The following is a 10,389-nucleotide window of genomic DNA, read 5'->3' as shown; positions in this document are numbered from 1 at the left end:
TCTTTATAGCAACTACTTCATCTCTTCCAACATTCAAAGTGTTTAATTATTTATCTTTAGCAACTTGACAGGAAAGGAGGGGATAGAAAATCTTAAAGATATGGATTTAGAAATCTTGAGTATTTTTAATAAAGAGAATTATTAAATAAACTATGACTTTAAATAAGTCAGAATTGGGAATAAGCATTCTCTGCAAACTCTGAAACTGTAGTGTACATTGATGATTTCAAAAATTATAATTTTCAGAATGTTTTACAACAAAAGCTGTGTGCAATTCTGGCATGAATGAAGTTCACCAATGTGTTGCTTCAATAATGTATGCAAAATAATTCTAATAATTTTTGGGTTTTTTAAATTTATTTGAAAGAGTTACAAAGAGGCAGAGGCAGAAAAAAAGAGAGATTTTCCATCCTCTGGTCCACTCCCCAAATGGCACAATGGCCAGAGCTGGGCTAATCTGAAGCCAGGAGCCTGGAGCTTCTTCCAGGTCTCCCACGTTTGTGCAGGGGCCCAAGGACCTGGGCCATCTTCTGCTGCTACACCACAGCACCGGCTCCCTAATGATTCTGTTTTACTCCCTGTACTTTCCATGGATAGATACTGTCAGTTACCTACCAAAATTGATTTTTACCATCTTTCTTTTCTTTTCTTTTTTTTTTTTTTTTTTTTTTTGACAGGCAGAGTGGACAGTGAGAGAGAGAGAGACAGAGAGAAAGGTCTTCCTTTGCCGTTGGTTCACCCTCCAATGGCCGCCGCGGCCAGCGCGCTGCGGCCGGCGCACCGCGCTGATCCGATGGCAGGAGCCAGGAGCCAGGTGCTTTTCCTGGTCTCCCATGGGGTGCAGGGCCCAAGCACTTGGGCCATCCTCCACTGCACTCCCTGGCCACAGCAGAGGGCTGGCCTGGAAGAGGAGCAACCGGGACAGAATCCGGCGCCCCGACCGGGACTAGAACCCGCTGTGCCGGCGCCGCTAGGTGGAGGATTAGCCTAGTGAGCCGCGGCGCCGGCCTAACCATCTTTCTTGTAAACTAAGTTATAACTAAGCTTATCTCAATAGGAACAGCATTTGTGTGACTCCCACTTGCAATTAAGTGTATCCACATGACTGAGTTCCTGCCAATCAAATGTGACATAGTGAAGTGTGTCACTCTAGACTCAGACTTTAAGAAACACTATTTGCTACCAGCTAGGACCCACAGTGATCTGTCTTGTCCATGCAGATAGAAGCAATGTCCCAGGGATGCAACATGTACAGACTATAGATCCCTACATGATCACCATCAGAAGGGCTGTCAGCCAGCTTGAAACACTCACAGCAGACTATTACATGAGAGATGATTAAGCATTTACCTTCTGTAGAAAAGAAAGTTAATGTTAGGTGTCTTTGCTTCAACAGGTTTGCTTTACCCTAATTAAAGCTCGCTGGGTTTGCGCTCAGCTCATCCAGGTGATAAAGGAAGGGAGAACTGTCTGAAATGCTGCAGTTGCTCTGAATTCCCGCCCTCTCACACGGGACACCAGAGGATGAGCACTTGTTATTCCCAGTATAAGATTCCTCCCAGGCAGTTATGTCAGTTGATTAGGAAGCGGGACAACGTGGATATATGTTATTGTCTACAGTAACTTTGATGAAGGTTGACATAACAAATAACAGATACACTTCATTTCCATGAGCTCTGTTAAACCAGAGGACTAGAATTAACCATTTTAAAGTAACTCACGTTCTTCACCTCCTGGCCTCATTCTTTGTCTCAAAGTGCAACTAAGAGGCTCAGGAACACCATTCTGAACCAGTCCAGAAGGTGCCATTCACATCAGAGTCAAATTATCTTCTCTTACACACAGTTCCCTATATTATAATATTACTGCCATTCAGTCTGGGTCCCACTGCCAGGGACATTGGGGGATGACTATAAATTCGGCTTTTTCTATGAGAATTCAACTCTTGTTGGAAATATGTAATAAGTTCTTGGTTTACGTTAGTCTTGAGGACAAAAGAATGCAAAGCATTCCATGAGCCTGCTTGTTTTGTTCATATCTCCTTAAAGTCTCACTGATCTATATAATATCTCAAGAATTCACTAACCTCCCATACTCTATTTCAAATATTTAACCTTAATACATTCCTTCCTTCAATACAACAGAGTCTCCATTGCAATTTTTCTTCTAATTAATATCTCCCTCACAAAAGCTTCTTTGCCTGAAATCACGAAAGGACATTTCCTTTTCCAATTTCTCTTTGTGGCTTTGAATGCAGTAGGACTCCCGGTGTCTCTTTCCGTTAGGATTCCCTTTCTGTGGCAGCTTGTTAAGCACTCCTGTAGAGACCTCTGGTCTGTCTTGGATTCCTGATGTGTCCCAAGATGTCTTCAGACTAGGTGTGTTTACTCTTCCTCATCACAGCGCTCACTAGATTTCCCAGCCCCACTGCCTTCTACAGGTGTTTCAGCACCTATTCATATTTTTGGATATTTATGTTACTTTTTCTTGGCATGCATGGAATGCCTATCTCAGTTTTATCCCCTTTCTTCTCTTACTGATCTGTTGACATATTCCAGACAAGTCTTTTTAAATTGTTTAAATTTATTTATGGGGGTTGGGGAGGAAACAGGGAGAGAATTCCCATCTCTGGCTCACTCCTCTAATGCCCACAATGACAGGTCTGAGCTGCGGCAGGAGCCAGGACAGTCCGTGTCTTCCATGTGGATGGCAGGAACCCAATCACTTGAATCATCACACTGGATCCCAGGTGTGCATTGACAGGAGTCAGCAGCGAGAGACAGCCAGACTCAGGAATCAAACTCAGGCACTCCGGCTGTGGCTGGGAGTGCAGTGGAGGGTGGCCCAAGTCCTTGGGCCCTGCACCCACATGGGAGAAGCACCTGGCTCCTGGCTTTGGATCAGTACAGCACACCAGCCGCGGTGGCCATTGGAGGGTGAAGCAACGGAAAAGGAAGACCTTTCTCTCTGTCTCTCTCTCTCACTGTCCACTCTGCCTGTCCAAAAAAAAAAAAAAAAAAAAACAAAAAACAAAAAACAAAAACAAAACAAAACAAAAAACAAACAAAAAAAAACATCTCAGGCACTCCAATGTAAGCGCCTTGATTGTTAGGCTAAGTATGGGCTCCAGAACTGATTTTGGTGTACTGATTATCCTTATCAATATTCAACTGATCTGGCACTGTTTATTGAAAAGACAGTCCTTTTACCCACTGAATTGTGTGGCCCCTTTGTCATATATCAAAAGTGAGTTTATTTCTGAACCCTGCTCATTTCATAGGTCTGCTTGTCTATCCTTATGCCAATACCACACTGTTTAAATTAACACTGTAGAATAAATATTGATAATTGGGCAATGAAAGTTTTCTGACTTTCTTCTTTTTCTGTAAGATTTTCTTTCTATATGTGTTTTCACACAAATTTTAGAATTGTTTTTTCAAATTCTGTAATAAATAATGCTTGGATTTTCATTAATATAGCATGGAATCAATAGATTGATTTGGGGAGAAGAGAAATCTTACACTATAGTTATGATTATATGATTTCTTATTTATTTATTTTTAATTTTGTTGGTCTTCTAAACTGGAATATAAACTCCAGATGAATTTAAGTGCTAAAAAAGAGAAATGTGGAAACCAGTGTTGTGACTCAGCAGGTTAAGCCCTGGCCTGCCATGCCACCATCCCACATGAATCACCAGTTCAAGTTCCTGCTTCCCTGCTTCCAGTCCAGCTCCCTGCTGCCTCCAGGGTCTGTGTTAACAGGAACCTGGAGTCAGAAGCACAGCTGGGAATCAAACCCTGGCACTCAGAAACGGGCTTCAGGCATCCCAACCAGCATCTTAAGCACCAGGTCAAATTTATTACCTACTTCTCTATCCCCTTGGTGTCTGGCCTGGTACCATATATAGGACAGGTGTCATAAACACTATCAAATTTCTAAAAGAAGCCTGGACTCCCTCTGCCATTTCTTAAAAATAGAAAAATGTTTTGTTTTTTTAATTTTAGTTCCCACATATGAAGGAGAACATGTGGTATTTATCTTATGTGTTTGGCTTATTTCATTCAGCGTATGCCCTCCGGTTCCATCCATTTTGCCACAGTTGACAGGATTTCACTCCTTTTTATGGCTGAGTAATATTCTATTGTATGTACAAACCAGATTTTCTTTGCCCATTCATCTGATGATGGACACCTTGGTTGATCCCATGTTTTGGCTATTGTGAATAGTGTTGTGATAAACACAATTGGGCAACTATCTTTGATTCAATGATGTCATGTCTTTTGGATGTACATCCAGTAGTGGGATTGCTGGATCACATAGCAGTTTATTGCTAGTTTTTTTGCTGCCCTAGCCTCGAAAATCTCTCTGGATGTTTTCTGCTGCTTTTATTCTCTAGATTATTTGATGGACGTTTGCTATCAGATTTCCTGAGGTCCTTAATGGTCCCAAACCTAGTTGGTTGAATCAGAAGACTCAGTTCTAACTTTAAGTTCCTACATTGAGACTAGGTTTTGAAAAACTGGGTTGCTGATAAGCTCGGAAAGTGTTGCCCAAGCAAACTTGGAACCCACTCCTTTGGATTTACATTCATGACATCGCTGCTTTATCTCTGCACTCCGTAATTCTTATAGCACTGCTCTGTGCCCAGTTTCTCTCAGCAGCCCTGCCCAAGTAGTGTTCTGCTTTTGCTGTCAAGGCTGCATTTTTTCTTTGGCCACTTGCCTTCCAAAGATAGCTGGAAGGCTACCCTGGCTGCCCAGCTAAAGACCTCATTACTCTCATCTTTATCTTGGTCACGCTGACCACCCCAGCTACAGGGGCCACACATTGTCCCAACTCTCTGATCCAACTTCAGAGACAATGAAAAGGAAACAGTCCAAGGTTGGAAATCTGGAGACCAGAATGTGCTTCTATACACAGTTAGCTGTGTGTGGACTTTAAAAATGTTATTTAACATCTGTCACATCAGATATAACAGTAATATCTGCCCTCCCCCCACCCTCAGAGATGTTGAACGGATCAACTGACTTGATAAATCATGCCAGAACTTTGTAGGTGACCAGTGAGTAAATAATATTAATTATAATTAAAGACCTCAATCATCCATATCTTTGCACATTGGGTGGGGCTGTTTACACACTGTTTATACACAGTGTAAGAACATTTATCGGCTTGCGCCATGGCTCACTAGGCTAATCCTCCGCCTTGCGGCGCCGGCACACCAGGTTCTAGTCCTGGTCGGGGCGCCGGATTCTGTCCCGGTTGCCCCTCTTCCAGTCCAGCTCTCTGCTATGGCCCGGGAGTGCAGTGGAGGATGGCCCAGGTGCTTGGGCCCTGCACCCCATGGGAGACCAGGAGAAGCACCTGGCTCCTGCCTTTGGATCAGTGCCATGCACCGGCCACAGCACGCCGCCGCGGCGGCCATTGGAGGGTGAAGCAACGGCAAAAAGGAAGACCTTTCTCTCTGTCTCTCTCTCTCACTGTCCACTCTGCCTGTCAAAAAAAAAAATTAAAAAAAAAAAAAAGAACATTTATCCTGTCACTATCCTGTTCCTTCTGGGAAATAAACAAATAGGCTAAGTATCGTCTTCTCTGACTTCAAAATGTCCTAAACACTGCATCTGTGGTGGCACACTTAAGTATAGTATCAACACTTTTTGTATCTTTCTATTTCTTTCTGAAATGTCTGCATGGATCACACAAACTTGCCTTGAAAAAAGTGATATTTAGAAGTAATTAAAGTAGAAAAATTTCAAGTTATTCTTTTGAAAAGCCTGAAGTCTTGACCTAGCATGTGACATAATTCCCAGTTCTCTAATAAACTGTATTACCCCTCCCATGTAGTCTATCACCCAATCCTGTTGAAGCTCTTCACTAGCTCTCAACCCTCCCTCTCCCCTCAATCACTCTTGTCTTATTCAAGCCTCTCTCATCCTTAATGGTGACTATTATAATTCCCTCCTAACTTGCTTAACTGCCTTTGGTCACTGCCTTCCAATTTTTCCTCCTAATTGTCATCAGGAGTCAGCACACTGTGGCTCATGGAGTAAAGCAAACCCATCAAGTTTTACAGGAACACAGCCACGGTAATCCATTTATGTATTGTCCCTGGCTGCTTTGGTGCTACGACTGAAGAACTGAGTAGTTTCAACCGAGACCACATTGCCTGTGTTGAATGAGGGTCTCCAAAAGATGCATCTACCTCCAAGCCTCTGGGACCTCAGAAAGCCACCTCATTTGGAAAAAAGATCTTTGCATATGTAACTGAATTAAGGATCTAAGGTGAGATCATTCTAGATTACCCAGACAAGTCCTAAATTCAAGGACAAGTATCTATATAAGAAACACACAAAGACACACAGAGAGCAGAAGCAATGGAAAGATGGAGACAGATATTTGAATAATGGGTCCACAAGACAAGAAAGCTAAGGGTGCCTGAAACACACAGGGACAGAGCTTCAGGAAGGAGCGCAGCCCTGCCAACACCTTGATTTCAGACTTTCAATTTCCAGAACTATGAAAGAATAAACTTGGATCCTTTTCAGTCAACAAAGTTATGGTCATCTTTTACAGCAAGGTTAAGAAACTAATAAAATATACTAGTACACATTTCTAAAATATTGAATACCTCTTTAAAACAAAGTTTTTACTTATTTCTACACCAATATTTTCATTGGAGCTATATTTTCTAAAATTCCAATCTAATCATTTTATTCCTCTATTTTAGCAAAAAGCCAAACTCATTACATTGACATATGAGGAATTTAACTTATGCTTCCTCACTTCCTCAGCTGTATGTTGACACTTTGCCTCTCTGTTTTTATATTTGTAATTTTAAAATAGTTCTAGATTTATAGAAAAATTCCCAACACAGCATAGAAGATACTCATATACTTTGTACATAGTTTTCCCTTACTATGAATATTTTTGCATTAGTATGGTACATTTTCCACAGTTAACAAACAAATATTGATACATTATTATTAACTAATTCCTATACTTACCTGGATTCCCTTCGTTTTTGCCTATTTTCTGTCCCAGGATCTCGTTCAGGATATCATATTTCATTTAGCATCATATCTTTTAGCTCTTTTCTGTGTTACCTTCCTTCCTTATTTGTTTATTTCTGTTCTGTGCTAAACAATGAATATATAAACAAGCATGCCTTTTCCTTAATAAAGTTCATAGTCTAGTCAGTAAAACTGTAAATGAAAAACTTAATAAATATACTAAATCTAATTTTTAAATATTATTTTTAGTGGAAGTAAAAATGGCAGCCAAAACACTTGTTAAGGAAGCTATAGCAACAGTCCAGTTAGACATGATAATGGCTTGGACTGAGCTGGTGCAGCGGAGATGGAATTAGAGACAGTAACCATATTCTAGAGAGATGTTTGAGATAGAAGGGGATTTGATGAATGTAGATGAGGAGGATGAGGTACAAAGTGGAATCAATTATCACTTTCTCATTATAGATCTTCTATGCTCCAGGCATATTAAATATTTTTATTTATTGAGCTCTGTGGCTAAATGTTCCTTTCTCCCTTATTACATGACTTGCAAATAATTTCTCTTCTCTAGTCTGTTTTCTTCAAAATTCCTCACCACCAATAAGAAAACTTCCTTGGCAAAGTCTCCATATTCCCACCTCCACTTTACCTCCTGGAATTGGGAGACTTTTCTCCTTGGTATTCCTGTAAATAATTCCAATGCTAGCCTTTGCATCCATACTATTGTACTGTTATCATTTGTTTATGTGTCTATTCCTTGAAAGCATGTTCCTATACCTGGTATTGTCTCTGGTGCAAAGAAAAGTGAATGAATATTTAATTGATCTACTCTTTACTATAATTCACAGGAACAGAAAAATAATATTACTTACAATTTGTATGTAAAAAAGCCATCATCAAAACCATCACTAGTAAATCTGAAATATAATTGTCATCCACAGTGTACTTGTAACTTCTAATTTTGCAAGCATAATATTTTTAAAACTTATGATTTAAATAATCTCTTTTATTCTAAAATACATTTCATACAGCTCTCTACTGAGAGACACAAGAAGTAGAGTCACATAATTTGCTAAAGTTTCAGCCTTCATTTTTTAATTATATTCCTCTTTTATTTTCTAGTTAGAACCATAGTACCCACTTCTAAAACCAAGAATGACTCATGTAACTCAAAGAACTAAAGCTTTAAATGTTGAGACCTGGAAGTTTATATGGTTATTAGTAAACGTATTTGTTTGTATATATCTATGCATGTGTGTCTTCTAATTTCTTATACAATACTCCTGTTTCGTTTCAACAAAATTAGACTATCATTATGTAGCTTATACAACTTGATGAAAAGAAGTTTTATACATTTAATCAATGCAATTATAAGGGTGCTTTCTTTTTTAAAAATAGAAATACTTGCCTTGTATTTTTATATTAGACAAATATTCACAAGTTTATCATATTTTTATTAATAATTGACACCTATTTCCAAAAAATCAGAGGCAATTTCCAACAAAATGTCTTATTTAACTTTTATAGGTTTCTTTCAAGGTTATCTCAAGAAAAAAAAGATGTTTTACTTGATTATTTTCTTGTCTAATGGGAAATACTTGGAAAGCCTGTACCTAGGGTTGTACAAATATAGTTATTTTTAGAAGTTTTTAGGACAATTCAATTTATTAACTTCTACTAATTGTGTGTGTGTGTGGGGGGGGATCTAGAAGTCCTAACTCTAGAGCAGGAGTGACAAAATAATAGCTTATTTCTAGACCACAAAAACTCCAAGTTCATCACTGAACTTAGGCAAACTATTAAAATTTTGTTATTTATCTCTATTTTGTGTAGTATATTCTTGTTTATGCTTACTTGTTAGCTTGAAACAATAATACCAGTTTTGACATTTAAATTGTTTGAAGGTAATATCTAGTTTTGTTGAGTATACTCTATTTTACATTTTGTATATTAATAAATATATATGAATATTTTTCAAGTAATATTATAGTACCTTTTAAGAGTTCCTTTTTCTTCCCCTAATACCATCAAACATAGATAAGCTATTAGGTTGGCTATATTCTATTGAAAGCTCTCCTCTGAATAGTCTATCATTGTTGAATTCTGATTTTTGACCATGCTTTATGCTTGAAGAGAAATTTTGACATTTATTTATGAGTGAGAGTTACCTTTCTAAAGAAGATTATCTTGTTCTCATTAATTGAATAGTTAGCTGTAAATTGACTCTTCTTTGGGTAAGGTTACACCTGCTACCACCATCTCCAGAGCTTAGATGGGAAATCTTTTATTCATTTTCCATACTGGCCCTGCTCATATTTAGACTAAACCAACCATATTTAAGCCATACCTAAATTCAATCAAATGCTTTTGAGCTTCTGTTTAAAGATTTTTGAGGACAGGATAATTTGCAAAATCTCTAGTGATAATTATTAATTTGGGAGGAAGGAGGTAGAGGAGGCAGCAGTGACAAAGAGGAAAAAAATGACAAAAAGTATAAAAAGGAGAAGGAAAAAGTGAAAGGGGAAGAGAGGGAGGCGGGAAGGAGAACATTTTTAAGGGAACCTTAAAAACAAAGCTTTTCTTATGAAGACATTTTCCCAGTCTTATCAAGATCTGAGCAGCTGGGGAGAGCTGAATAGCTGAGTATGCTCCAACTTGAATTTTCTTAGTGCTACCATCATGCCCACATGTCAAGCCCCTTAGAAATGTAGCACTCATTAAAACATAGACAATAGCCAAATCCTTTTCCAGTTTTTCTGAAACACAAGCAAGTGATTCAAATCTGATGTACATTCACCATAACTATAAAATTGCTGTAGAAAAGTATCCAGAGTGACTTCATCAGGATGAAATTACAATATCTTCGCACTAATTTCCAGAAATAAAATTAAGGCTGTGTGGTTGAGACTGCAAGCTTTTAAAAATTTACTTAAAGATTTATTGATTTATTTGATAGGCAGAAGAACAGAGAAAGAGAGAGAGAGGGAGGAAAGGAAATAGGGAGAGAGAGAGAATCTTCCATCTATCTTCCATCTGCTGATTCACTCTCCAAATTGCTACAACAGCCAGGTTGGGGCCAGGTTTAAGCTAGGACCCAGGAACTGCATCCTGGTCTCCCACATGGGTGATAGGAATCCAAGCACTTGAATAAGCATCTGCTGCCTCCCAGGAGCATTAGCAGGAAGCTGGATTGGAAATGGAGGTGGGACTCAATCCTAGGCACGCCCGTATGGGAAATAGAGATTCCAGTGGCAGTTTAACCTGCTAGTTTTTTGTTTACTGCCCATTCTCCCATTCTTTCTTTAACAATTAAGTCTCTGAATTTTAGCTGCTCATAATCAAATCTGTATTTTCCATTCTCCCTTACGGCTCAGTA

Source organism: Oryctolagus cuniculus, chromosome 7 (genome assembly GCF_051225735.1).
Source record: "Oryctolagus cuniculus isolate XC-2025 breed Fujian yellow rabbit chromosome 7, ASM5122573v1, whole genome shotgun sequence".
NCBI lineage: Eukaryota > Metazoa > Chordata > Mammalia > Lagomorpha > Leporidae > Oryctolagus > Oryctolagus cuniculus.
This window is presented reverse-complemented; position numbering follows the sequence as displayed.